The sequence below is a fragment of the Macaca nemestrina genome, chromosome 3, assembly GCF_043159975.1.
Source record: "Macaca nemestrina isolate mMacNem1 chromosome 3, mMacNem.hap1, whole genome shotgun sequence".
Lineage (NCBI taxonomy): Eukaryota > Metazoa > Chordata > Mammalia > Primates > Cercopithecidae > Macaca > Macaca nemestrina.
Window position 1 is genome coordinate 129,507,125 of NC_092127.1, and position 26,960 is coordinate 129,534,084.

The 26,960-nt window shown below is 33.4% G+C and overlaps 1 long non-coding RNA gene across 1 annotated transcript; it reads right to left on the minus strand.

Moving 5' to 3' along the window:
• On the minus strand, positions 1 to 26,960 carry LOC139362198 (uncharacterized). Its single transcript, XR_011620586.1, has 3 exons — positions 26,853 to 26,960; positions 601 to 703; positions 1 to 75 (listed from the first exon to the last, which is right to left on the minus strand). It is a non-coding gene; the product is annotated as an uncharacterized lncRNA (long non-coding RNA).

A 26,960-nucleotide genomic window follows, 5' to 3' on the forward strand; every position in this document is an offset into this window, starting at 1 on the left:
CTTTCTTAGAGAAACCATTCACTCTAAGCAAGGTTAGGTTTCACTCACTCTACTGGTACAATATCCTTCTTCTATCTGTAAAAATATAAAAATAAAGTTAACTTTTTGCTTAAAGATATTGAGTGTGGATACAATCTAAATATTTAATGTAGCTTTTTTATGAAATTAAGAAATCTTATAATAAAGAATACAAACAATATTGTGTGAAAGAATATAATAAAATAAAATGTATTGGCATAAAGAAAAAATGTTAAGTATGAAAACAGCCAATACTAGAACCAGAATTTACAAAGACAGTGTGCTGAAATTTTAAATTTTTAAAAACAGATGTAATGACTTTAATACGTATTGAAGTTGAAACAGATTTCTAGATGGTGTGCCCCTGGAAGAAGAGTATACTTCTTCAGGGATCTCCAAATGATGGGTAACATAGTTCCATCTCTTGAAAGTTTAAGATATAGATATAGATAAAAGGTAAAATGTAGGCAAATTTCTGAAAGGAAAGTAATGATTAATAAGGAAGTATTGCCTTTATGTTCAATAAGGTTGACTTCAGGACACTGATTCTATTATTATTTTCTCCAGTGTATCCAAAATTACCTCACAAAGCAAGTGTCATGTGACCAGTTACAGCTGGGTTCAAATTAAGTCCTGTTTCTCACTAAAAGTGAAATTTCAGCTCTCAGACATTCAATTGTCTTACCTGCAAAGAGAAAAATAAAGTATTTAGAGAGTAATACCCTTTACAGATTTTTTTTTCAAAGCATACCATTTATACAAAAGTAGGTGGTATTTATGTGTTGTGACTTTATAGTGCTTCACAGATTTCAACATATTCTTTCTGCCCATCAGATTAGGCTCATATATTAAAAAATGATGACACCTTATGATATAGTTTACACACTCAGCATTATTTCCGTGTATTTCCATATAAAAATAGAATATATTTATCCACAGTCAAAGGCCAAAATAGCAATAGTATTTTAGCAAAATTCTAAAATTTATTAACTCCTCACAGCTTTTGATAAAATGCCTTTCACAGCCTAAACTTCTTGGAAATAGAAACATTGATGTTAATATGAAGAAAAAGTATTCTGCAGTTTTCAGCATTTTTTCTTCTACAGAGGAAGTGAATAAAATTAGCAATCTCAACAAAATACTAAACCAGATTAATTAAACCCAATGTCTGCAATTAATGAATATTTGGTTGAGTAAACCATGTGTTTAATAATCCTAGAATTTAAAGAAACAGATTTCTATTTCAGTATATATTGAATTCATAACTTTTAATAAAGGTTATCAATTTCAATGGCCCCAGGTGAGGTTTAATCCCAAAAGGGTCATGGATTTTATCTATAAAGTGATAAAGAGAATTAGGACCTTATTATGTGAAAGATAATATATTTCGTTAGTTTAGATTGGATACTTAGTAAAATTATTGTGAACCTAAAGTCTAAGAAAAAAATAATGAGGATTATTCCTATAACATTCTATTCTAGGAATTAGGTTCATGTAAATAATCAAAGATCAGTTCACAAATAAAAATAATATTATTGTCCGAAGCAAGAAGGGGAAAGAAAAAAAACATAACAAATGACTATGTGTTGTAGGTACTAGAGAATGAGAAGTATTTCCCAAGGCTGAGAACTTTGAGGCCTGGCATGATGATAGATGTAAAAGTAAATAAATTAATTAATTAAGATATAAGCTGGTCAACTGCTCCTTTAAATGGGACCAAATAATGAAAAACATATTATTTGTTTCTGGGTTAGCGGGAATGAGCTAAATTAAATCTAACAAGAAAAAAAATAAAATAAATAAACAGGTCTCAAAACCAAAACGAAAAGAAATTCCAGAAAAGAAAAACAAGTGAAAGCAAACCTCTTAGAATTCTAGGTAAACAATCAATATTAAGAAATAATTTGGATCCACCCCCTTAAAGACTAGGAAAGCTTGGTGCAAAAGAAATTGCAGTTTTTGCTGAAAGTAATGGCGAAAACCGCAAATACTTTTGCACCAACCTAGTATATTTCATAGTACATCGTTAGGTTTGAAAATAATACCATAAAGAGATTAAATAGACCAGCATAGTTTAATTCAAACAATAGTAAAAGGGTTTCAATATGACAGTGAAATTGGTGGTGCTAGAAGTTATTATCTACAAGACAAGGGACATGTCATGTAATATTATGAAATTACTTAAATAAAAGAATATACAAATAAGTGAGGCCTGTTAAGTGATGCTAGGCAAGAAAACATATACAGATGAATTTCAAGCAGATATAGGTATTAGACCAATCAAAAGTTACATTCTAGGTGATTGTACAACACAGGAGGTAAGCTGGGATGATAAATACTTCTCTGCAGACCGGCAAAGTATTGGCTTGATGGTTCCCTATAAAGAAATAATACGAAATGGAATCAAAAGTAGATATTAAAAGTTAAAATGTCTAGTTCTAAAAGCAAAGAGAAAGGAAAAGGAATCTGACCCTCTGAAACTGGTAGTCTGGCACACAATGGAACAGGAAATGGGCTAACATCTAAATTAGCTAATTATTATTTTTAATTTGCCCCAGCCAGTCTTAAAGAAGAAAGGAAACAACATAGAAAAATGGAAAACCCTGCTGAAGAAAAACATATAATAATAATAATAATAAAAAAAAAAGAATTCCTGCTGTCATTGAAGTAACACAAATCCCTCAAGGTTGAAACATTGAAGTCTCTGGAAAGGTAAGAGTTGGGAGTAGCTACACTTCAGAGATATTTCTCTGCCTTAGACACCAGGTTGTGTAGGCATCAAAGCTCAAAGCAGCTTCAGATTAGGTCAGAAATCTTTAACGAATGAATCTTCGCCTGAGGTGAATTAGGGCTAGAATAAATCTTTCTACTGGATATGAGAGTCCTGGGACAAAAATTTACAGTGATCGGCACTATAAAAAACTCAAGGATTTGGCTGAAAACCAGAAAATTCATAGAGACTAGGAAAAAAAGATGGGGCTGTGAATGAAAACATCTAATTTATACACTGTTTGTGGACTTGTAAATTGGTATAGACATAAAAATATTTGGGAAATTCCTCAAAAACTAAAAATAGAACTACCATATGATCCGTCAGTCCCACTACTGGATACATATATATCTAATGCAAGTTAAATTAGTATCTTAAAAAGATATCTTCACTCCCATGTTCATTGCAGCATTGATCATCATAGTCAAGAAATAGTATCAAGTGTCCGTGGATAAAGAAAATGTGAGGCATATACACACACAGGCAAACACACACACACACCCCCACACACAAACACACACAAGAAAATTATTCCACCTTAAAAAGGATGAAATCCTGCCATTTGAAAAACATGGATGAACCTAGAGAATATTATGCTATTTGAAATAAGCCAGACACAGAAAGACAGATACTGCATGATCTTACTTATATGTGGAATCTAAAAAAGTTGAATGCATAGAAACAGTATAGAATGATGCTTGTCAGGGGCTGGGAAGTGGGAGAAATAGGGAGATTTTGGTTGTACAAACTGAAAGTACAAACTTTCAGTTGTATGATTAAACATTCTGGAAACTTAATGTATACCATGGTGACTCTAGTTAATAATACTGTATTGTGTATTTGAAATTTGCCAAGAGAATAGATATTAAGTGTTCTCATCACCAAAAAAAGCATAACTGTGTAATGTGATTGATATATTCATTAGTTTCATTGGGGGAATCATTTCACTATGTGTATACCAAACATCACATTTTTCATTTAAACATATACGATGCTTATTTGTTGATCACATCTCAATGAGGCTTCAAAACATTTGAAAAGTGACTATTTTAATTGAAGGTTGACAATTGACATTCGATCAGAATTGTATTACCATTTACAAAGAAAATACTCGAGAGCAAAAGTAAATTAAAAGTGGGTTTGATACTAAAAGAAGAAAGCTTCCAGAAAACACTATGGTGGAGTGCCAGTACAATTATCTAGTCATGTATTTATTAAATTTGCTTTTTTGGGAAAATTTGTCTTGACTGTTTCTGAGAAGGCAGTGCGATCACGGGATCACCACTCCATCACCTCCACTTCAATATGACACAAATGGTGTCACCCTAAACTTACTCAGAGATTTCTCCCAACTGAGTTTAAATGTGTAGGTTGTGGATTCTGAAAAACTGGTTTAGACAGACTAGCATCCTGGTGACTTTGAAATTATTGACTCTTTCAATTAGAATTTGCTGAAGTTTTAATAACCATTTATTTATTCATTCACTCAATGAATGAGTATTGAGTGGCTGCTATTTGTCAACTCTAGGCACTAGGGATTAAAACATTTCAAGCTTTATAAAGCATACATTCAAATGTGTGAAATAAACAAATGCTTCCTTTATGTGTGTGAGAAGATGAGGAAAAATAGAGGACAAGACTTTTGCAGATGAGGACCTAGTTAGGGAATTGAGAGGACAGATCTTTCATATAAATATTGAAATCAATAGAGCTGATCAACAGTCTGGGTCAAGAGTAGTGTTAGGGTAAGTGACAGCGATTCTCATGCTGAAATATTCATGGAATGAGGGAGAGTGCCCCAAAAGTTGAGAGAGGGCTGCAGCAACCTAATATTCAGAACCAATGTTTTTATAGTTGGAGAAGAGAGATTAATCCAGATACAGCGGTGGAAAGCAAGGGGGCATTGTACTCTAACTCCAGACCCAGGGTTTCTGAAGAATGAGGGGGGAAAAAAAACAAAAAACAAAACCCTATTGAAAGACCCACAAAGAAGTAGGAAAAAAAAAAAGATTTCAGTTAAAAGAAGAACATCAAAGAAGAGGCTGAAAATAGACAGGTATTTACTGATGACTAATCCTGCATTCCAGAGGGCAAATTCAAAGAGTTTCAGAAAATGGGAAGGAGGTGATTTTTAACATTACGGTTTCTGACATAAAGAGTGTCAGAGGATTAGAGTCTGTGTGATGAGAAACGACCTGGGAGACTCCTGTATCTTGTGGTGATTTACACAACTAAGAAGGGGCATGGCATGATGGAGTCTTAATGCATGCAGTGATCGTGAGACCGTAATTCTGGTTTACCACTTAGCCTTTACCACAGGAAGCCTGCAGAGAGTGGACACTCTTAACCTCTGTTAATATAATCCTATGTGTGGCCTATTATAAAAGTTTGGTAAGTTATATCTGATATAAAAAGGAAATTTGGGGCCTAGGGTGAACTGTGGTCCTGAAGTTAACTACTGTTCTGTTTTTGTTTTTGTTTTTGTTTTCAGCTGCATTTCAGAGTCTTCTTCAGCAAAAGGCAAGCACTCCACCAATTTTCTCAAGAAAAGATCCAAAAGAGCAGGAGCTGATATATTAGGAGTCTTTAAAAGAAGGAAATAGTACTACTTTAGGTTGGTGCAAAAGTAATTGCGGTAATGGCAAAAACCAAAATAACTTTTGCACCGACCTAATACTATCTCCTTCCTGAAAAGCAGGAGCCACCAGCCTAGAAATTAAGCTCAATAGAATATGAAGACAATTTCATAAAATCTAGAAAGAAGGGAAAAAATTAGTTTAGTTAGATTTATTGACTCAAATGTCATTCTCCTCTGGCAACAACCTCACTGACACAGCCAGAAACAATACTTTATCAGCCATCTAGGCATCCCTCAATCCGGTCAAATTAACAACTAATATTAACCATCATACCCATGAACCAAACTGGGTTCAAATCCCATATTGACCATAAGGTAGCTGGGTAACCTTCGGTAATTTTCTTAATCTCTTTACTCTTCAGTTTTTTCATCTTAAAAAATAAAGAAGTAATATTATTTACTTCAGAAGGTTGTTGTGAGGATTGAGTTGAAAACATATCAGATGCTCAGAAAAATGCCTGACATAAATAAACCGAACTGAAAGTATTATTATCATTATGATTTTTCTTGCTGATTTTACCTTACGTTTTTTATATATTCATGTACTGTATTTCTCTTAGTTTATACAAGGGACTTTTTGCTATTTGGGGTTTTAGCACATTTTGCTAAGACAAACTTTATCATCCTGCTAAGGTATCATCAACATTAATACATTAATTAACTCAGAAGGTTTTTTTTAAGTTTCTCTTTTGTCTAATTTATAAGACAGTGTTTACCCTCACAGATCTTATCATCAAGCAAGAACGATGGCTAGTAATTTGCAAGTTGTTGGAGACAGAAATTTGAATAACATAGATTAAAAGGTAGATGCAGAAGTGAAAGTTTAGTTAGAAGTCAAATGTCTGGAATCTTCTTTTTTCAATTTCACTCTTTTTAGAACAAATTTCAAAAGTCATTATTGCCTAAGTATTTTATGCAAAAAAATTATTAAATATGATCATTTAAAACAGATTTTGAAGAAATTCTCATTATTCACTTTAACAAGGATGTACTCTACTAAAAATACTATTTTCCTCTGATCTTTTTTTTGATTCCAGAATTGTCACTGGTCAGCATACATGTGTTGAATGAATAAATGGTTATTTCACTTGTCTCATTAGCATTGTGAAGCCTATATTGAAAACAGTAATTAACTTAATTCACAGTGTTACAATGAATCTAACTAAACCAATTTTTCTCTTTGCAATTATGGGCCCCAGAGTACACAGGACACTCCTTTGGTACTGCCCATATGCTGAAGAACAAACTGTTCGTTTTTTTTTCCCTTTACCATTCTGGTAGAGATAAAGAACTTAGAAGTGGGCCTGTGGGGGACAATATAACCACTCATCTGAAGTGGTCATTGTGTGATGCACACATAGAATTTATCTTTATTGCAAAAATATCTACTACATTTGCAGTATTATAATAAAATATTAAAGAACATACTTTAGTAGCACCACACTATTTATTTTTGTGTAATTAGGATTACATGGAAATCTTATAATGCACCTGTCATATCCTTTCTTAGAAAATCCTACTGTCATTTTAAAGAATTTTTTTTTATATTTGAAAAAACATCAAGTAAAATAAATTGTGAATGTAAGAAATCAATGAAGCTAAGTGCAATTAGGGCTACTGGTGTAGGAGTTGAAGTTAGCGACCACGTGACATCTATGTAAGTGATGCAAGAATTCAGAGTTTACTCAGCCATCTGGGGGCTGAGCTAGCTATTTCTTAGACTTCATGACTCTGTAAAGGATGTGATATTCTTCAGATTTGACTCAGAATGGAAACTAGAAAACATCTCGGGATGGCCTTGGACCTATCTAGTTCTCCCTCTTTCCTAACTTGTAGTTCTCAAGGTCAGAGTATGTGCTGCTAAGGCAATATCCTGAGATAAGGAAGGACGGACGAGGACATCCTGGGCTCTGTTTCAGTCTCTCCTAGGAAAGGATGTCCTTCAGTGCTCTAGACAAGAGAGTCTTGCCACACTGGGGGGCAAACCCAAGAGCAAGCTGCCTTCCTGGTTCCCTTAGCTGTGGCATAAGTGGGGTATGAGCAAATGAGACCCCATCTGCCCCAGGCAGCTTTCCTGAGGATTGGACCAGCTCATCATGAATCCTAGACTTCTGTTGTCCTTTGATGTTTGTATGTAAGTAATAAATCCCCCTCATTTAACTTGTGTGTGTGTGTGAGTGTCTTGTCTCACAGAATTCATGCAAGTAGTAGAAATTGCAGCCCAAGATGTAGTGGGCTGAAGTGGTAACTGGTGCACAGGGAATCTGCTTTGCAGACACTGATGGCCAAACTCTTTCCCCATCTAAAACATCATAGGTGGAAAGATATTCAGCAACCATAGCAGAATTGAGAGACAGAGATAAAGAAGTGTCAAAAAATGAACAACAGAAAAAGAAGTCAATGTTCTGTAAAGACTGCAGACATTTGTAGAGGCTAACCTGAAGATAAAAAAGCAAAACAAAAACAAATATCACTTCTCTTTAGAAATACTATAGATGAAGAGAACTTAACATGTAAATTTTAATTAGTTGGAAACTGTCTGAACATTCCTAAAACTTGGTATAAATGCCCAGACACAAGTAGGTGGCTCTTCTGATGCAGCCTTTGTGGGGTGAGTGGGGCAGGGGAAATTGAAGAAAAACAGAAATGGCTAGAACCATGATTAAGGAAAGATTCAAATTAAGGAATGCTTGTATAATTTGATTGCTTTTGCTATAACAACCATTGCAATAAATAATTCAGTTATAAATACATGTATTTTCATAAAGGTCACAAACATATCGCTAACAATACATTTTTTGTATACGATCTATACATAATACCTGAAAAGACTTCCAACAACTAAAGAAGATCTGACATTTTATTCCAAATAAAATACTTATTTTCATTTTGTTTTCTATTTGTTGAAGAAAGCTAAAACCCGCATTTTGTATCCAATGTCTTTCATTGCTATCCAAAACATACATAAAAGTTAGTTATTATAAAATAATTAGAAAAGAGAGCCTTATCAAAAGGTTTTAATGATTTTATTAATAAAATTAATTGGTACTGCTACATGTACTTTAGATAGTCAATAGCTTCCTGGATAATTTTTCTTTTTTAACTTTATATACATTATTTTATTTATATATTGTTATATATTTATATTTTATAAATAATAAATGTTGAATAATATATTATTTAATGTATTTAAATAATATATAATATTTATATGTTAGTTATACGTATATAAATAATTATTATGGAAAATTATCTTTTATAGATTTATACACCAAAGTCTTTATACCTTTATATACCAAGGTCTTATATACATAGGTCTACCTATGTACTTTAGATAGTCAATAATTTCTTGGATAATTATTCTTTTATACCTTTATATAATTTATTTTATTTACATATTTTATATATTATTTATATTTTATGAATAGTAAATCTTTAATAATATACATTATTTATTTAAATACTATATATTATTTAAATTTATATAAATTATTATGGATAATTATTATTTTATACCTTTAAATACCAAGGTCTCTTCCAGGGGATATGACTGAGTAAAAGAGATCCACAGAAAAAAATATAATTTATTTTATATACGTTATGTATTATTTCATACACATTATATACAGTATATCAAAGCTATTTCTAATGAATGAATGCTTAAAAGTTGTTCAAATATATCATTTATATAATACTATGAAGATTGACCTGAACTAAGAAATACTTCTATAACCACAATTTCTTTTTTCCTCTAAATTTTAAATATTCTTCCCTCATAAAATACATTATGTACTTTATTATTTACTGGAGTAGATTGAATATTGATCTCAATTCTTCACCCCTCATACCTGTACCATCTCTTCATCATGGGAAAAGTGTATTTTCCCACCCTTTGACTTTGGGCTTGGCTACATGACCTGTTTTGATAATTGGATGTTAATGGACATGAAGTGAACAGATATTTGAATAGAGACTAGATGGTGTAACTTGGCTTCCTGAACTCCAGGAATCTAGCATACATACCCACAAAGCAGAAAAGAGTTTACCAAATATGGAGTACACTCCCAAGTCTTTTTTGATTTAAGGCCAACTAATTACTGAGGATACAGTCAGCCATCAGCACAGCAGACTAAGCTATACGCATTTATTTCTAAAGTAAATTCATAATTTTTAGAATCACTTCAGAGGTAGTTTGAGTCTCTAACCCTTTGTGGCACTGCATATCCTGCTACTAATGAGTAGATTTAAAATAAGTAATCATAGTTTCACAGTGATTGATTATAAAGATGCGGAAATAGAACTTGAGTAACTTTACTTCTGTCATTTTAAATGATGTCTCAGAGCTTGTATTTAAGAAGAAATTTTTTAATAATTAAAATGCAAATTCGGGAGCAGTAAATTTTTGCTTTGAAAATGAACATTTTAGATCTACTATGAAATATTTTATTGAATTTTAATAATATCTTTAAATTGTAGGCACATTATTGTTTTAAAAATATTGTTTAAAACCAAAGGCAAATAAATAGAATAATGATATTACTGATTAATATGGGATTATCTCATAATTATGTCTAAAAATTATTTTATAATTTAAGGGAAAGAAGGCATTAATAAAGAATCTGTTGGGGATGTCAAACACAGCAATTAAGTTTGTGAGGAAAAGATGTCTTTGCATAGAGCTCCTTCAATCAGGAGTACAAAATAAGGCAGAAGTATTGACCCAACGGTAGCTGGAGCCAATCTGAGCCAAACCACAGCTTGAACCTGAAGGACAGTTAATTCACACACCAGTGAATGTAGGAATAACAGCTTACTGTTACAGGCCATGAGTGTTGTGGCTGTGCGTTATTTAGAATTATTGCGGCAATAGTATACTGAGACACGTACTCTCTTTTGAGACTTTCAGTTATTTACTGCTCAAATTGTTTTATCCACTATTTCGCCTTACACAATGTCTCAATCACAGAAAGGTCGCAGTGATTATCTGTTGATTGATTGATACACAGCTAAAGCTCATGGAATTTACAATCATACTGAAGAGGAAAAAAGCCCACCTAAAAAGTTGTAACAATGTAGGACGTTATATGATTGTGCAAGTACTATGCACATGATGAATCCTGGAGGAGTCTGTAAGAGGAAAGAAGACAGTGTTGTTGGTGACATGGGTGGCCTAAAATACAGTAGAATTGGTAAAGTCTGTTGAAAATCATATTTTGGATTGTATTTAAATAACTTATTGAATTAATCATGTGTAGTGAATGAGAGATAATGACGTGCATAACAAGGGCATGATTGAGCATGACATTTTCAGGCATAAGTGTGTAAGGAAAGGCTATTTTCAGAAAAGCCTGTATTAGATTCAAGTCTTGCCCCTTGCCCATATGTATAATTAAAGGGACATTACTTAACATTTCAGTGACTATATTTTCTTCTCTGTGGACTAAATAATACATTATTTACCATAATAATACATTATTTACCCTAATACTAATACACTATTAGTAGGGTTATTTTGAGGATTAGGTGTGATTTATTACAAACTGACAAGCATATTTTGTACATATATATATTTATATATATACCATTATATATATACCACTTGCTTAATTTTTTTTCATTTCCCTAAACTCTTCTTTTCTTTTTTTGTTTCTTTTTCCAAGCTCAAATCATACCTACATTTGGAATATTCAGCTTAAGTGTGAAATGATATAACTGAGAGAAATAGAGCCATAAAACAGGGGGATCTGTAATTGGAATGAAATCCCAGTATCCTTTTGTTAAATCTGGTGAATTTAGCCAAAAACTTTCAGCTAAATGGTCATATGAATAGAGCTAGAGTCCATGCCTTTCTAGGTATTCTTCAGTGTGAATGAATCAGGATGCATAATTATTGGCAAAAAATGAGAAAGTCTTCTGTGATTTGTAAATATTGCTTCTTCAGTAGCTCTGCAATCTAAAATACAACGGAGCAAAGGCAGTACTAGAGAGTTAATAAATTAGTCAGCAGATGTGAGCACACCCACCCGCGTGCGCGCGCGCACACACACACACACACGCACACACACACACATACAGCATCTTATTACAAGCTTTTCTGAATTTTAAAGAATTAGTCCTGAGATACACAGCTTCAGTGTTGCACTAAGAAAGATCCTGTTGCATAGTCTTTTGTTATGGGCACACTTATTACATGATTCCTAGGTCAAGAAAAAACTCCTTGATGGAAGATGCTTTCTGTTCTCATATTTTTATTGCTCTGATTGTTCTTGTTTTTTGCATCTCTATAAAATATTTTATTTATAAAGTCTTTTATAATAAAAATAATATTCAAAAGAGCAAAGTACTTAACTTGGATCTGACAGAAGCATTAATTTTGTTTGGAGGATCCTCAATTCAGAAATAATGGTGTTAATTAGCATAGTTCAAAAGGTAAAAGCATGGACATAATTATGAATGCATTACATGAAACTAAAAGATAGCTAATAAAAATCACTTTATTTAGATTATTTCTCACATTTTTAAGGCCTTCACCTTCTGTTGTGTTGGTAGAATCAGGTAAGGTCAATTTTGAGACCCACTGGGAACTTCAGTGGGCCAATGGGGATGAAGAAGCCAAAAAAAAAAAAAAAAAAAAAAAAAGGATTTGGGGAGGGTGTTAACTTTGAGTAACCTGTAGATTGTCCCCTCTCAGAGTTACAATCATCGGTGCACTCTAAGTTTTCAAGGGGAAATAGCAACTTGAACTTAATCAAATTAATCTTAATATTAAATGGGCTCAGAGACATTATATGGCAGAGCAGCAGCATACATTCAGCTACTGAGTAATATTCAAAGTTAAATGCACAGTTACCATCTTTTCAGATTATGAAATATTATTCCTTTTCTACTGGGAAGCTGGAAAAAAATAGAAAAGGTGTAGGCATCTGGTAGGAAGGTGAAGTTCAGGAATTTTTTAGCCAAGATATCCTGTATTTTGAAGACTGAAAAGATTCTGTGAGAGCCAAGGTTTATGAAGTTTTTTTTTTTTTTTTTTTGGTGGAAAATAAAATTGCTCTCTCTCCCTGTACCTTAGAATCATCTCTGTGACCACAGTAAAGCAGGCTAAGTTTAAGATTACAGTTTCAGTTTCAACAGGGAATTATAGTTTGAATTAGACAAAAAACATAGTAAACATAGTTGGGAAAAAACAAAGCCTAAAGCATAACCTATACACACTACCAGGCCTTGCCTGAATCTACACTGGATCCTTCAGTGAACACACACTCCAGGCTGCAACCATTCAGAGGGTGGAGGCTTGTAATATGCAAATGGGATTGTTTCTATATTGGCCCACATGAGCACATACATGAGAGGATGAGTAAGTCTGTAGAAAAAAAATATATTGGGTAAAAACTAAATGCTACTATCAACATCATGTGGGATTTTGGGTCATCTGAAAAATTAAAACAAAAGCACCAAATAAAATAAAGATTATAATGCAAAAATTACATGCAGAAAACGATACATTTATTATATGTTACTTCTTTTTTACTGGAGGAAGGAAATATATTCTCAACGTTAAAATGCTGTTTTACATGTATTCAGCTTTTGCTTCTTTACTTAAGAACGTTATGAATAAACATTTACATCTTGTCTCAAGGACTTAACTATCATATAAGAATGCTATCTGAGCCTACTTAGTGCCTTCCAGGGTCTCTCCACGTCTACTCGTGAGTTTGCAGGCAGTAATAAGCCTCAACGCTACATTCTAGCTCCCTGAAAAAGTTTTTTGTGGTTTTTGCTTTTTGTTTTGTTGTTTGCTTGTTTTCTAGGCTCTACCTTCTTCTCTATCCTCTGAATCCAATTTGTTCTGTTCTGCTATCTTCATTTTTTTTTCCCCCGCTGCTTGGTTTTCATTTTTTTCTCCTTAGATGCAACTTCACTTGAATTATTTACTTGACTCTTAATTTGTCTGATTGTGTCTTTGGGCTTTGATGATATACAAACTGAGAACTTCTGAAATCTTGCCCCATTGCCAGACTTAGGATCTTCAATCCCCCGTCCTCATCTAGGATCATTTGCATCCATGCCTTCATTTATCTAGGAGGGAAGTTTAGACCTAAAACTCACCCTACTTAGGAAGAATTAGACTAAAATGATTGAGGATATACGTTGATTTTATTTTTTTCGAAGACTCTAAAATCAATTAATGGAATTAAAGCCAAAATTTGTCTAAGTTACTACACTAGGCGGAAAGCTTTCTAAAGACAAGAATTTCGCTTGTCCATCAGCCTCTGATACAAAGCCCAGCACATAGGTACACATAAGGCAGAGTTTACTGGGTATCTCCTGACTTACTGACTGACATTATGAACCAATGAAACCAAATACCTTCTGAGGTATCTTAGACAATATGTGTGAAATATTGAGGTCAGAGTGGGTGATAAGCATGACAGTTTAATGACAACGATATATACCTCATTAAAGGTAAACTTCTCAATATGACTATATTTAGAGATAGAACGTTTAAAGAGGTAGTTAAGGTTAAGTGAAGTAATAGCAGGGAGGCCCTAATGCAATATGACTGGTGTCTTTAGAAGAAAAGGGAAGGACACCATGAATGTGTGCACAGAGAAAAGGATAAGTAAAGGAAACAGTAAGAAGGTCATCTCCAAGCCAAAGAGAGAGACCTCAGGAGAGAACAAACGCACTGACACTTTGATCTTAAATGTCTAGTGTCCAGGACTGTTAGAAAATAAACATATTTTTTATGCCACCTGGTCCGTAGTATGTTGTTGTTATGGTGCCTTCAGCAAACTAAGACACATAGTTATAAAGTATTTTTGTTACATGATAATCTGTGTTTAACAAAATGCTGGCTGGGCAGTGGCTCACGCCTGTAATCCCAGCACTTTGGGAGGCCAAGGCAGGTGGATCACCTGAGGTCAGGAATTTAAGATCAGCCTGACCAACATGGAGAAACCCCATCTCTACTAAAAATACAAAATTAGTCAGACATGCTGGTGCATGCCTGTAATCCTAGCTACTCGGGAGGCTGAGGCAGGAGAATCACTTGAACCTGGGTGGCTGAGGTTGCTGTGAGCTGAGATCACATCACTGCACTCTAGCCTGGGCAACAAGAGTGAAACTCCATCTCAAAAAAAAAAAAAAAAAAAAAAAAAAATTCTATGTTCTTCTAAAGGATATCTGGAAGTTGTCCTAGTGACAAGTTGTTTCATTGTGCTCTTCGAAATATTTTTCTTTTAATAAGAATTTATTTTTTCTAACATGTTAACTTTTATAATACAGTCTCATTAGGGATTAGGGCTTAAACATCTGAGTTTTGGGGAATACAGTTGAGTTTATAACAATGTGCACTGTTTCATACATATAGTTTTAAAATTAAAATTTAAAAACCTATTATATATACCCCTTAATCCTTCTCACAATTTGAGAAATGCTTGTACAGATCAATTAACTGATGATATACTATATAATCTTGTATTAGTTCTTGTTTTTTCTTTCATTCTTTTAGTAATGGATTGTAGTTAAGTCACAAATTGTTTTTAACTTTTCAAACACAATGACTTCACTTTCTGTAATATCTCCAGCCAGCAGATTCATAAAAATAGTGTTACTGATATGCGGTTAGATAAATATTTGTGGAATTAAAAAAATCTTTTTCATTTCCAAATGCCATACATTTATGCAAATCAGTCATTATAAATAAATAAATCAGTGGAGCAAAAATGAAAAATAAAAATAAAAGGTAAATTTCTTCACAGAAGACGTGAAATTCAACTCTAACTATTGAACTTTGATGACATTTTACCCTAATTCTCTCCAACATATATATTTCTTGTGGCAATCAACTTCCACAGGCATCTGAAGAATTACTGAAACAGATGTCAATCTATGTCTTCTGGTATCACCTAAGTTTTGACTATGCATTTCTTATAGAAACTTTCATTTTAACCTTCAGCACTTTGAAAACTGGTTTCTAGTCATTGATACTGCTGAGTTTTTAAATCTATTTTCCTTTCTGGAATTTTATCCGTGGCATAAGCAGTCAGTTTATTACTGACATCATCATTTATTACAAGTGTTCATCCTAACAATCCATTGTCTTTTAATGTCTTTTCTTTTTACTTATTTATTTTGATGGCCTGCCCAGCTCTGCGTTTGCCTTGCACTCCCAATTTGTTTTTCAGCCAAGTGGCTAGTGCCGAGTAATCAACTATCATCGTCCATCACCATCAGCAAGCTGCACACAATTCATTGCATTTCAATGGATGGAACACTTCAGTTTCACATCCCCAATGCCTTTGGCCTCTCTGCTAATACATCTTCTACTTTAATATTTTAGAGGCACCCAAAACATTGAATGTTTGAATATTCGGGTTCACAAGTAAACAGGGTGCAGTAGGGAAAAATTACCTCTAACTGCATGTCTTCTTCTCCTTTTGGTATATGAGTGCAGTGATGGCCTTTAAGTTCTTTGTCCTTTAGTAGGGAATCACCAACATTGTACTGATGCTAATCTTCTTAGTGTGGAAAATATTGCTTTTTGACAAATGTGCAAAGTTTTAAATCTTTCAGGTGAAAGGAACTCTGGAGTCTAATTAATTACTGTGTTTATTTATGTACAACAGTAATTTCAAATAGCTGAATCCCAAGTTATTCTCACAACGAGAATATTTTGCATCTAGAATACAGTTCAGATTGCAAAATAAGCATTAATTATTTTAAAAATACTACTTTGTGTTCTAATTTATTTTTGCTACAAAGAGCTGGATATATATTCACTATTACAGTTCCCTTTGACATAGGCAAATTCAGACAGAAAAATGAAGCAGATTTTTTAATGTGGTAAGCTGGAATGCTTACAAATAATAGCATATTAAGCTCAATAAAATGTTCAATTTTAATTGCCAAAGGTTATCATATTATCTTTACTTTCTTATAACTTCATATGACAAAGTAAGTTTAAATATGAATTTAAACATGTTTTGCAGATGCCCCTTAGGCTTCCTTATGTATACCCTCAATCACAGGGTAAGTACATAAATTATTGTACAATCCAGGACACTTTAGATATTGGAAAGGTACCAAAAACAATAAAACTTATATATATTTTTGAAATATTTATTGCTTGATTGATTTTTTAAATTACTAAGCTATGAAATCGCTCTATTTAAAAATCAAATTTCATTCTGTCATTTGTGACTACATATGTGAGCCTGGAGGATACTATGCTAAGTGAAATAAGCAAGGCACAGAAAGATAAATACTGTATGATCTCAGTTATATGAGGAATCTAAAAATATTGAACTGAAATAAGTAGGAAGTAGAATGGTGGTTATCAGAGTTGGGGTGGGAAAGGTACATTTTAAATTAACACATCTTGGTAGATCATAACATTTTTAATTGAAACAATATTGTTTATCTAGGAGCTGACATGACTGAGAAGTTCAGATCAAACTATGTAAAATCAAGGATTTTCTAAAGTCTAACTTATTTCAAATAAAAATATTTAAACATTTTATCTAAAATATTTAAGTAAATCTGTATGTATACTATCACAATTTAGCGTACTTTTCTTTGACAAATATTTTTATGAATAAAAGTCTCCAAAATGTTGTATTTATGACACATTTAATGTTATATCAAATTTATGCCTAAATTAGATACTGTTAAATTAGATACCTAAATTTGGTATAACATTAAATGTATCATAAAGACAACTTTTTGTGATTTAGGCCAAATCAGGCCTTTTTAATTTATTAGCTTTGGGTAGAGAATATAAATATAACTGAATATATGTGCTCTATCAAAAGATTCTAATCTCAATTTGAAATTTTTCATAAAGCATTTATAGGCCAGGTGCAATGGCTCATGCCTATAATCTCAACACTTTGAGAGGCTAAGGGAGGAGAATCACTTGAGGACAGAGATCCAGATCGGTCTGGGCAGCATAGCAAGACTCCATCTCTCTTAAATTAAGAAAAAAAAAAGAAAGCATTTCTAGAACTGCATGATTTAATAGTTTAAATTTGAGCATTCCTAGTTTTATTTGTTGAGTTCTCTTTTAATTTTATAGGGATATGTTGAAATTTTTTATTTTTAAATTTTGTCTCTGTTATTTTCTAAGAGTTTTAACAACTACAAATTTGATATTCATTAGCTAAAATATTTTGATTAAATATTTTAAACTTATTTTGAAACAAATACGCCTACAATTTAGATTAAAAAGTTACAAGAAGTTTCAGTGCCTCACTGAGGTTTAATTTATCAAAGTTAATTTTTTTGGAGAGTAAACATTTCTAAAATTGAATTTGTGATAAGCAGAAGACAGAGAAAGCATAGGATGCCATGCTGAAGTCTATTTAGTTTTAGAAATCAGCTGTTCACAAAAATATTATAATTTAAGCACATTATGTAATAAAAAGTATGCAAAGTTTTACAGTTTATTTTGTTGCTAGTTACAGCTTATTTTGATGTAGTTATCAATTGTCTGCACAATGATAAGTTACAAGTATATTTCTAATCCATTAGTTTTTCAATTTAGTAAAAGCACTTTAAAATAATACTGTGCTCCATCAATATTTTTATTCTTGCTACCACTGCAAAATCAGATGTATCCAATGTTGAAAGTTTAACTGAATTTGCAAAAGCATCACAATAACATGTAATATTTTACCTTTCATGGATTGAACCTCTAGAGCTATACTTTGAGTTTATAAATTGGATAAAGGTAAATGATCAAACCATTATTGATATTCAGTAGATTTCCATTTCAAGGCTTTGAAGAACTAATGTAAAACTGGTATCATTTAAAACATTGTGAAGTTTTTTTTATTTGCTAATGGAGTCAGTGAATTAACTATTACTATTTAATTTGGAATAAAAATTACAATGAAATTAATTTAGAAGAACCATCTTATGATATAAACAAAAAGTATTTATTTACCAAATGATATAAAAATACAGTTTTGCAGTGGCCCAATTAAATAGCTGTCCCAGATACAGTTTTAATAAATATCACTTTAGAAAAAATACTGATTATTTCATTGAATTTATGCCTTCTAATTTTCATATATTCAGTGATATAGCCAAACTTCATGATATAGACCAATGTTTAAAAAATGTAATTTTTACATTCATCAGCCATCTTAAGAAATAGAGACTCAGCACTTTCACCTTTTAGTCCTTTGCTTATGAAAAGGTTCATAAGCAAATGATTAATGGTTACAAAGAGATTACCTCTGGTTTCAGCTCCAGCATGGAAGGAACTTGGAAGTCATCACTTTGATCTTTAGAAGAAAAATTAGGACAACCTGTAAATCAGTGCTCATCAGAAAACTATAGTTGCAGGACAAATCACCACACCAAATCCAGGAGTCTGGTTAATCCTTAGAGACACAAGTAAAACCTGTTTATGTGGAGCAGAAGCCACTGAAGCCATAAACTGGTAGAAACACTTAAATGGTTGACTATTTTAATAAGTTGCTGGAGAATAATGCTAATAAACTAGTGTACTGGTCTGTTCTCACACTGCTATAAAAAATACCTGAGACTGGGTAATTTATAAAGGAAAGAGTTTTAATTGACTCACAGTTCTGCATGGCTGAGGAAGCTTCAGGAAACTTACAATAATGGTAGAAGACGAAGCAGGCACATCTTACATGGTGGCAGGTGAGAGAGAGTGTGTAGGGGAGCACAAGAAAAACTGCCATTTATAAAACCATCAAATATCCTCAGAATTCACTCACTATCATGAGAACAACATAGGGGAAAACACCCTCATAATCCAGTCACTTCCTTCCCTCAACACATGGGGATTACAGGTCCCTCCCTGGACATGTGGGAATTATAATTTGGGATGAGATTTGGGTGGGGACACAGAGCCAGCCCATATCAACTAGCATGAGTGTTGTTGCTTGTGTTTCCTTGTTTTGTCCTCTGAGAAGACTTAGAAAAAATGAACTTGCAAAGCAATGAACATACCTGGCATCTGTATTTTGGTTTCTCCTACCATTTTCCAATATAAGGAATCAGAGCTTCTTTGAGAATGTCTGATTACATTACTGGGCTAGGAAATATATAGAATAGGTCTGAAGCATCTATGGTATCAGAAGGTGAAAAAACATTCTAAATTAAATGCAATGGTGGAGATACGTCACAGGAATAAAAAGAGCTTCCACTGGCAAAGATACAACAATCTGAGCAACTAATTAAACAATGTAATGTTGAATTATAACCCAAGTATAAACAGAATATGCATGAGGCCATAAGTATATAAATAAATGATTGAATAAATAACTAAATGGGGGGGATAGACAAATCTCTAATATAGGAGAATTCCCAAATATGATGTAGATACCCTGTCCACAAGGTAATGGAACATAACTTTTCACACCTTAAGTGTGGGCTTTGCACAGTTGCTTCCTTTCAAAGAGGATGATATGAAAAGGGTAAAAGAAGAGAAACTATACAGTGGAAAGAGCTGACATGAGCTACATCATGATCACAGTTAACATGAACAGAAATGTCATGTTGACAGTATGTAATCTTTATACGATGTTATAAAAATGCCAATTTACTCTGTAGTCTTTCTCACATGAACTCATAACCCCAATCTAATCATCAGAAAAAAGCATCAGACAAATCCTGACTAAGGGTCATTCAACAGAATACCAGTATTCCTCAAAACTGTCAAGGTCACCAACAAAAAAGGATTCTAAGAAACAGTGGCAGCCAAGAGAAGACTAAGGAGACATGATGGCCAAATTTCTTATGACATCCCAAATAAGATCTTGGATCAGAAGAAGGACATTATTCAAAAATTAAGAAAATCTGGAATCATCGATTTTGGTTAAAAATAACATATCAATATTTTTGCAACTTTTCTGCAAAAACTAAATATACTCTAAAATAAACGTTTATTTCAAAAAGTAAATTTCAGAAACAGTATATCGTCAGCAAACAAAAAAATTAACAGAGTTGAGATTTTCACCATGCAGAAATTGATAAAAAGAACTATAGCAAAAACATTCCGGTCATATATTCTAGAATAAGATGATTTAGTCTCTATTTCACTCACATTATCAAGAAATGACCTGGTAGTATTTGTATCCTATAGACTCTAGCACATAGTTCAGCCATTCCGGTCAGCCACTTGAAGTACAAGCCAGTTGAGTTATGTGCTAGGGTCTACAAGATATAAATGCCACCAGGTCACTTCTTGATAGAGTCAGTTGAAACACAAACGTTTATAAATAGAAACCAATAAATGATGTGAGTGAAACAGACACTAAGCCAAGACTAGATGCTTGAATCAGAAAGCACTTATTTTGACAGTGAGCACTTAACACTACTGATCTGGATGGGGGTTGTCCAATTACTTTGCCTCTTGAGATTTTCAGGAAAGGAGAGAGAGACTATCACTACTTCTCTTTTATATTTATTCATGTAATAAAAGTTAAAAACTCTGTTGAGAGCACAAGCATCCTACACTCTACCCCATAAGACCATGGCAGAAACTATAACACACATCTACAAATCCCTCTCTGACTTATATTGAACTACTCCTAATAATGTGTCTCAGGCAAAAACTCAGGCAAAATGCTAAACTAGGTGGGACACCAGGATATAGGTAAATATCATAAATGATGACTGTCTGCAGAAACCGAGAGTGTATGGCCAGTTTATTCAATAAATCTCCCCAGAATTCTCAGTTGCCAGGGTTCGTGTTATAGCTCCTATTAAGGGTTTACACATATTAAGGGTTTACAATTCACGTGTTTTTATTACTTTTACTTTGTTACGAAAATTGCCAAATTGGAACTAGGCAAGACTTTGGCAGGTGATCTCATCCATTGCCGTAATTTTACCAAAAATGTTACAAAAACACAAGCAGGATAAGTGATGTGAAGTCCACAAGGATCACTCATGTCAGGTCCATAATTACAACCTACAGCTTCAAAACCCCAGGCTTGTTCTCTCATTTCACCACCTTGATAGTTTATGCTGAAACCCTGTCCTGCTTTGGCTCAAGCCTGATGTGCCTTAGGAGCTTTGTTTCAGAGTAGCCTGGATGGCTTTATGAAACTAAAGGTATTTATGAAATGATTTCTTTATATATTTTAATAACATTTAACTTGTGCTTTTTTAAAAATAACAAATTGAATCAGAAATAAAAGGTACCATGCAACCTGATCAACCTTCGTCTTATGAAATGATTCCAGTGATAGAATTATTCCAGTGATTCAATCAGCATCATTTTAGGAAGGATCTACTGTTTCTAAACTTAGGTAGGAGACTGAGGGGTTGAGAGTGGGGCAGAGTATGAAATGTCCAAGTAGCTTATCTAGAATGGAAGATTCAGAAGTGGATGTAATTCAAGGTGAGATATATATATGTGTGTGTGTGTGTGTGTATGTATATGTACACACACACATATATATACACACATTAGGTTATAATATAACATAATTTTATGGGAAAACCAATTGGAGTAATATCAATTCTGACTGGAAGATCGGGTAGAGAATCATGAAGAATGGATATTTGAGCTTCCAAGTTAAAGTCATGGTATGTAGGAATAACAGGAAAAAGGATAGAACATAGTTACTAATGGTGACTGCAGAATGACTATTGTCCTTATTTGTTAAGATGTTTCTTTAAGGCTATTAGTGAAGATTTTATAGAAAGGTATATTGGAGCCAGATCATAAAGTTCCCCCAAAGTTATTCCAAGAGAGCAGACAAACTGACTGAATACCATTTAAACTACTGTGTAACAAATACTATATAGTGCAAAAGTAGCATCTTTGAAATGAGAAATATTTACTAAATTTTATATATTATTCAATGTATCAAAGCTCCCCAGATCAGTATTATAAAAGTGAAAAAGGAAATAAATCAGAATCATCAAAGGTTAGAAATAAAAGTAAGCAATGATAAGCATTTGAAAGATTCCACCTAGTAGAAAAGCAGCAGTTAGTGTGTCATGTGGAGCTATTACAAGGCTTTCTCATCAATGGTGAGACTTCTCTGGTGTTGGTTAGTGTTACCTCTGGAGGCTTTGCTGAGGCTGAGGGCTCCTGCCTACCTACGGCCAATGAATTCTACCTCATAGAGGCTTTTGATTAAGCAGCCTCTACTTGGTATACACAGAGGATAATATGTTTTATACAAAATACAGTTTACTTGAATACCTATACCATGTATAAAAATTTAAATTCAAAGATAATAACTTCTTTTATTACAAATATACAATAGAGAATTAGGTCTTAGGTGAAAGAAAAAAATATGAAATCATTTATATGTGATTTACACAAACAGTCAATATATATTATCTTATTTTTATATATTAATTGTGATCTAAATCTACACATAGATTTTTAAGCCTTGTTAATTTTCTAGAAATTACAAGAAATATAATTTTATTCTCCCAGCTATGCTCTTAAATATACTGTTTTAAGGAAAAAAATTCCACAAAAAAATTTTATTTCTCTTAAAAGCAAATAACCAATAAGGAAAAATTTTATTATTTAGCTACAGTAACAAATTCTCAGAGTAAATCAACCAAAGAAAATTATAATTTAAAATAAGTATAAGACATATAAACATAACATAACTGTTTAAAACGTTAAAATGTGCTTATTTTTAAATTATTTCTATAAAGTGACAACTCAAATGAGTGACTGTTATTCCAATGAGGTTTTCAGGTTTAGTATTTATAAGGTTCCTTAAAAATGGGGTGGTTGAGGGACACAGATAAGTAGAGGAGCAGGTAGTTGGTTGGTTGAATAGTTACATTCCTATGAGACTTTAATTAGCTACCAGTAAATCTATATTTTACATGAGATAAGGCGAGTATCTGAAGAGACAAAGGGAGTAAAAGAATTGTCAATTATGCAGCTATCTCTGAGTAGGTAGAAGAAAGCGTCTTGACTTTGTCCAATGACTTGTCCTGGGAAGATAAGCTTATAATGACATTATCCATGTGGAATGGAACACACTTTAGTTTTAGGAATTAGACTTAGATTGTAGACTTAAAATTACAATTGGCATGCCCTTCTTTATAGGAGCCCAGCAAAGAATTTATTGATGAATGATCTGTAGAGGCAGTCCTCCATAGATGCCTGAGACCTTTTACCTTTCCATGGGGATCTGGTTGAGGCAAAATGTTAGTAACAGCTATCCATTTAAAAGATAGTGTTGCAATGACTTTCTCCTTATATAAGAAGTTCTAGAGGTCCTGATATTTTTTAATTTTCTTTTGCAAAAGTTAGGTAAATATAGTTTCATAAATATTCATTATTTACCTTAAAATGTATTATATAAACTACCCACATAGTATAAGGCAATAATATACATATAGGAACAAATACAAAATAACATTATATAAAATTATTAATATAAGTACAATATATAATTTAAATATAGCATATTATTTCTAAGATACCATAAATATAGTATTCCACATGCATCCATTCTGGGAGAATCTATGACAGAATATGCATACTGTATTAGGGTTCCCTACAGTGCAGAAGTAATAAGATATATATATATATATAAAAATGGGAGTTTACTGAGTATTAACTCACATGATCACAACATCCCACATTAGGCTGTCTGCAAGCTGAGGAACAAGGAAAGCCAGTCTGAGTCCCAAAACTGAAGAACGTGGAGTCTGATGCTTGAGGGCAGAAAGCATCTTTCTCCCAACATAAGAGAAAGATATAGGCTGGGAGGCTAGACCAGTCTAGCTTTCACATTTTTCTGACTGCTTTATACTCTAGCTGCACCAGTAGCTGATTAGATGGTACCCACCCAGATTAAGGGTGGGTCCGCCTTTCCTAGTCCACTGACTCAAATGTTAATCTCCTTTGGCAACACCCTCACAGATACACCCAGAATCAATACTCTGCATCCTTCAATCCAATCAAGTTGACACTCAGTTTTAACCATCATACATACTGTTAATTATTTCTGGAGAATGCAATTAGTGGCAGGAAAAAATTTCATAGGTAATTAAATTTTGACTATGTAAACTAAAATTAAAATCCTAAGCCCCTCAGTTGACTGAACAGACTACTTCTTAGCCAGGGGAATCCAAGAAAAACCTTAAAAACTAAATTTCTAGTCATGACAGGAAGGGAGGTCAGACATCCCTCATCATACCCCCTCCCTTTTGGAGTACAGGCACAACTGATCAGGATTAATATTAAAATAGAGATCATAAGACTGACAGAAAGGACTCTTTGTGGTAATACCAAATTATAAATAGGGCCTAAGGCCATGCAAGGAAAAGGTTAAGTCATACCCTACAAACCATAAAATTGCATTAAATAGGTTTTTTAATTAACTCAGTGTAATGCAGCTTACTTTCCAACCTGGCTCTGGTATATCATCACATAACAGATAACAAATTCCCTTACCTTAACTCAAGCATTCCTTTGTACTGACTTCAAGTCTTTAGAAAAAGCTTCACTCTTTCTACCAACTGTTAACTAATAAGAGCCCCTACACCCATCTCTAATTTATAATCTCCTCACTTTGAAATGTCCTACATTTTCTGACTGAACTAGAAACTTTCCATGTAGTGATTTATAATTTTACCAACAATTTCTGTCTCCCTAAACTGCGTAAAACAAAACCGTACCCCATCTCCTCAGGATGACTTTCTTAAGGCTTCTTGGGTTTATGTATTCTCTGGACTGCAGTCACTCATTTTGGTTCACGACAAGCCCTTTAAAATCTTTTACAGATTTTGGTGTTTCCATTAACAACTGTGAGTTTTCTTAATGTTATGACAAGAATGAATTTTAGACATAACCCAATAATTAATTGCAATATCCAGATATGTATGAAGTTTTTGAAACTGTGTATATTTGCAGATTGAAAGCAACTCAACATGCAAAATAAGTAAGAAACTTGCACCTCTAGTCCCAGGTCAGTAATTAATCTGTATTACCAAGGTGTTTCATCAGTTGCTAGATGAAAATTTAAGAAATATTTACTTGTCACTAGTGCTGCCATGACATTAAAAAAAAAAAAATCCAGAGAATTGTATGAAGCCTTTGCATATGCAATATGCTAAGAAAATAAAAGTAAATAAGTAAAACAAAAGACAATGGGGACTCCTATCACTCTTATAGGTAAAAAAAACCACAGTCTCAGCTCACCAACACAGAATGCCACACTCATACACACAATCCCATAGAAAATCTCAGGTCCCTGCACACCTCACTGGTTCTAAGCTTTTGAACAGAGCCCTTTGGACTGACTATTGCACTACCAGAGAAATAATTAGTGTACTGTGGAAATTATTGCTAGGCAGTTTTATTGCTCTAAAATTCTAGGAAGGAGTCGATCATCAGGTAAAACCAGAGAACAGACTGTCTTCAGCCTTGCCTTAACTTAGTACAGAAATTAGTGGCATTACAATTATTCTGCAACAGAGATGATTTTCTATAGGTAACTGAAAACAAAGAAATGTTATTACTTTCTAGCTAGGCTACATTTCTGCAGATAGCTGTGGTTTTTTCTCCAAATAAGAACTGTATTTTCTTTTGTTTTGTTTTTTCTGAAGTGCTTGATATGGTTCTGAGTTGACTGAATCTAGAAAACTCAGGTTTGTTTGTTCGGCTTTGCTTTTATTTGCCACCACAAACATTTTTTTAAAAGAAGAAATGATTTTTTGGCCGGGCTCGGTGGCTCAAGCCTGTAATCCCAGCACTTTGGGAGGCCGAGACGGGTGGATCACGAGGTCAGGAAATCGAGACCATCCTGGCTAACACGGTGAAACCCCATCTCTACTAAAAAATACACACAAAAAAACTAGCCGGGCGAGGTGGCGGGCGCCTGTAGTCCCAGCTACTCAGGAGGCTGAGGCAGGAGAATGGCGTAAACCCGGGAGGTGGAGCTTGCAGTGAGCTGAGATCCGGCCACTGCACCCCAGCCTGGGCGACAGAGCAAGACTCCGTCTCAAAAAAAATAAAAATAAAATAAATAAATAAATAAATAAATAAAAGAAGAAATGATTTTTTAAACTTACGTGCTTGTCTTTGGAGAGTCAATCCTCTTCTGAGTAATTTTACTTCTGTTACTGTGTTTCATATTTTATACCATAATTAGTAAATAATATATATACATATATAATATACACATATTATATATATATACAAGTATAATGTGTAATCAGTATAGTCATTGATACGTGGGACCAGAAACCTCCTTTATCAGAAAATGCACATGCATTTTTTAGGCTTCTATGAAGACATTTTCTTTTCTGTTTATTTCCTGCTGTTATTTGACTTACTGGCTGAGCCATGTGTCACTCTCTCTGCCTCTCTTTAATCTAATTTATTTCCAAAATGTTTACTATTCTGAATGGTACTAGTACTAGAAATGTAATTCTCAGCAAACTGAAAGTTACCTGTATTGTTCCACGGATAGTTGAATCAAATTATCGATAGAAGACGTATGAATTTTAAGTCCAAGTGTTTCTCCCTGTCAGTTAAATTTTCCTGGATTCTGTTTCTGT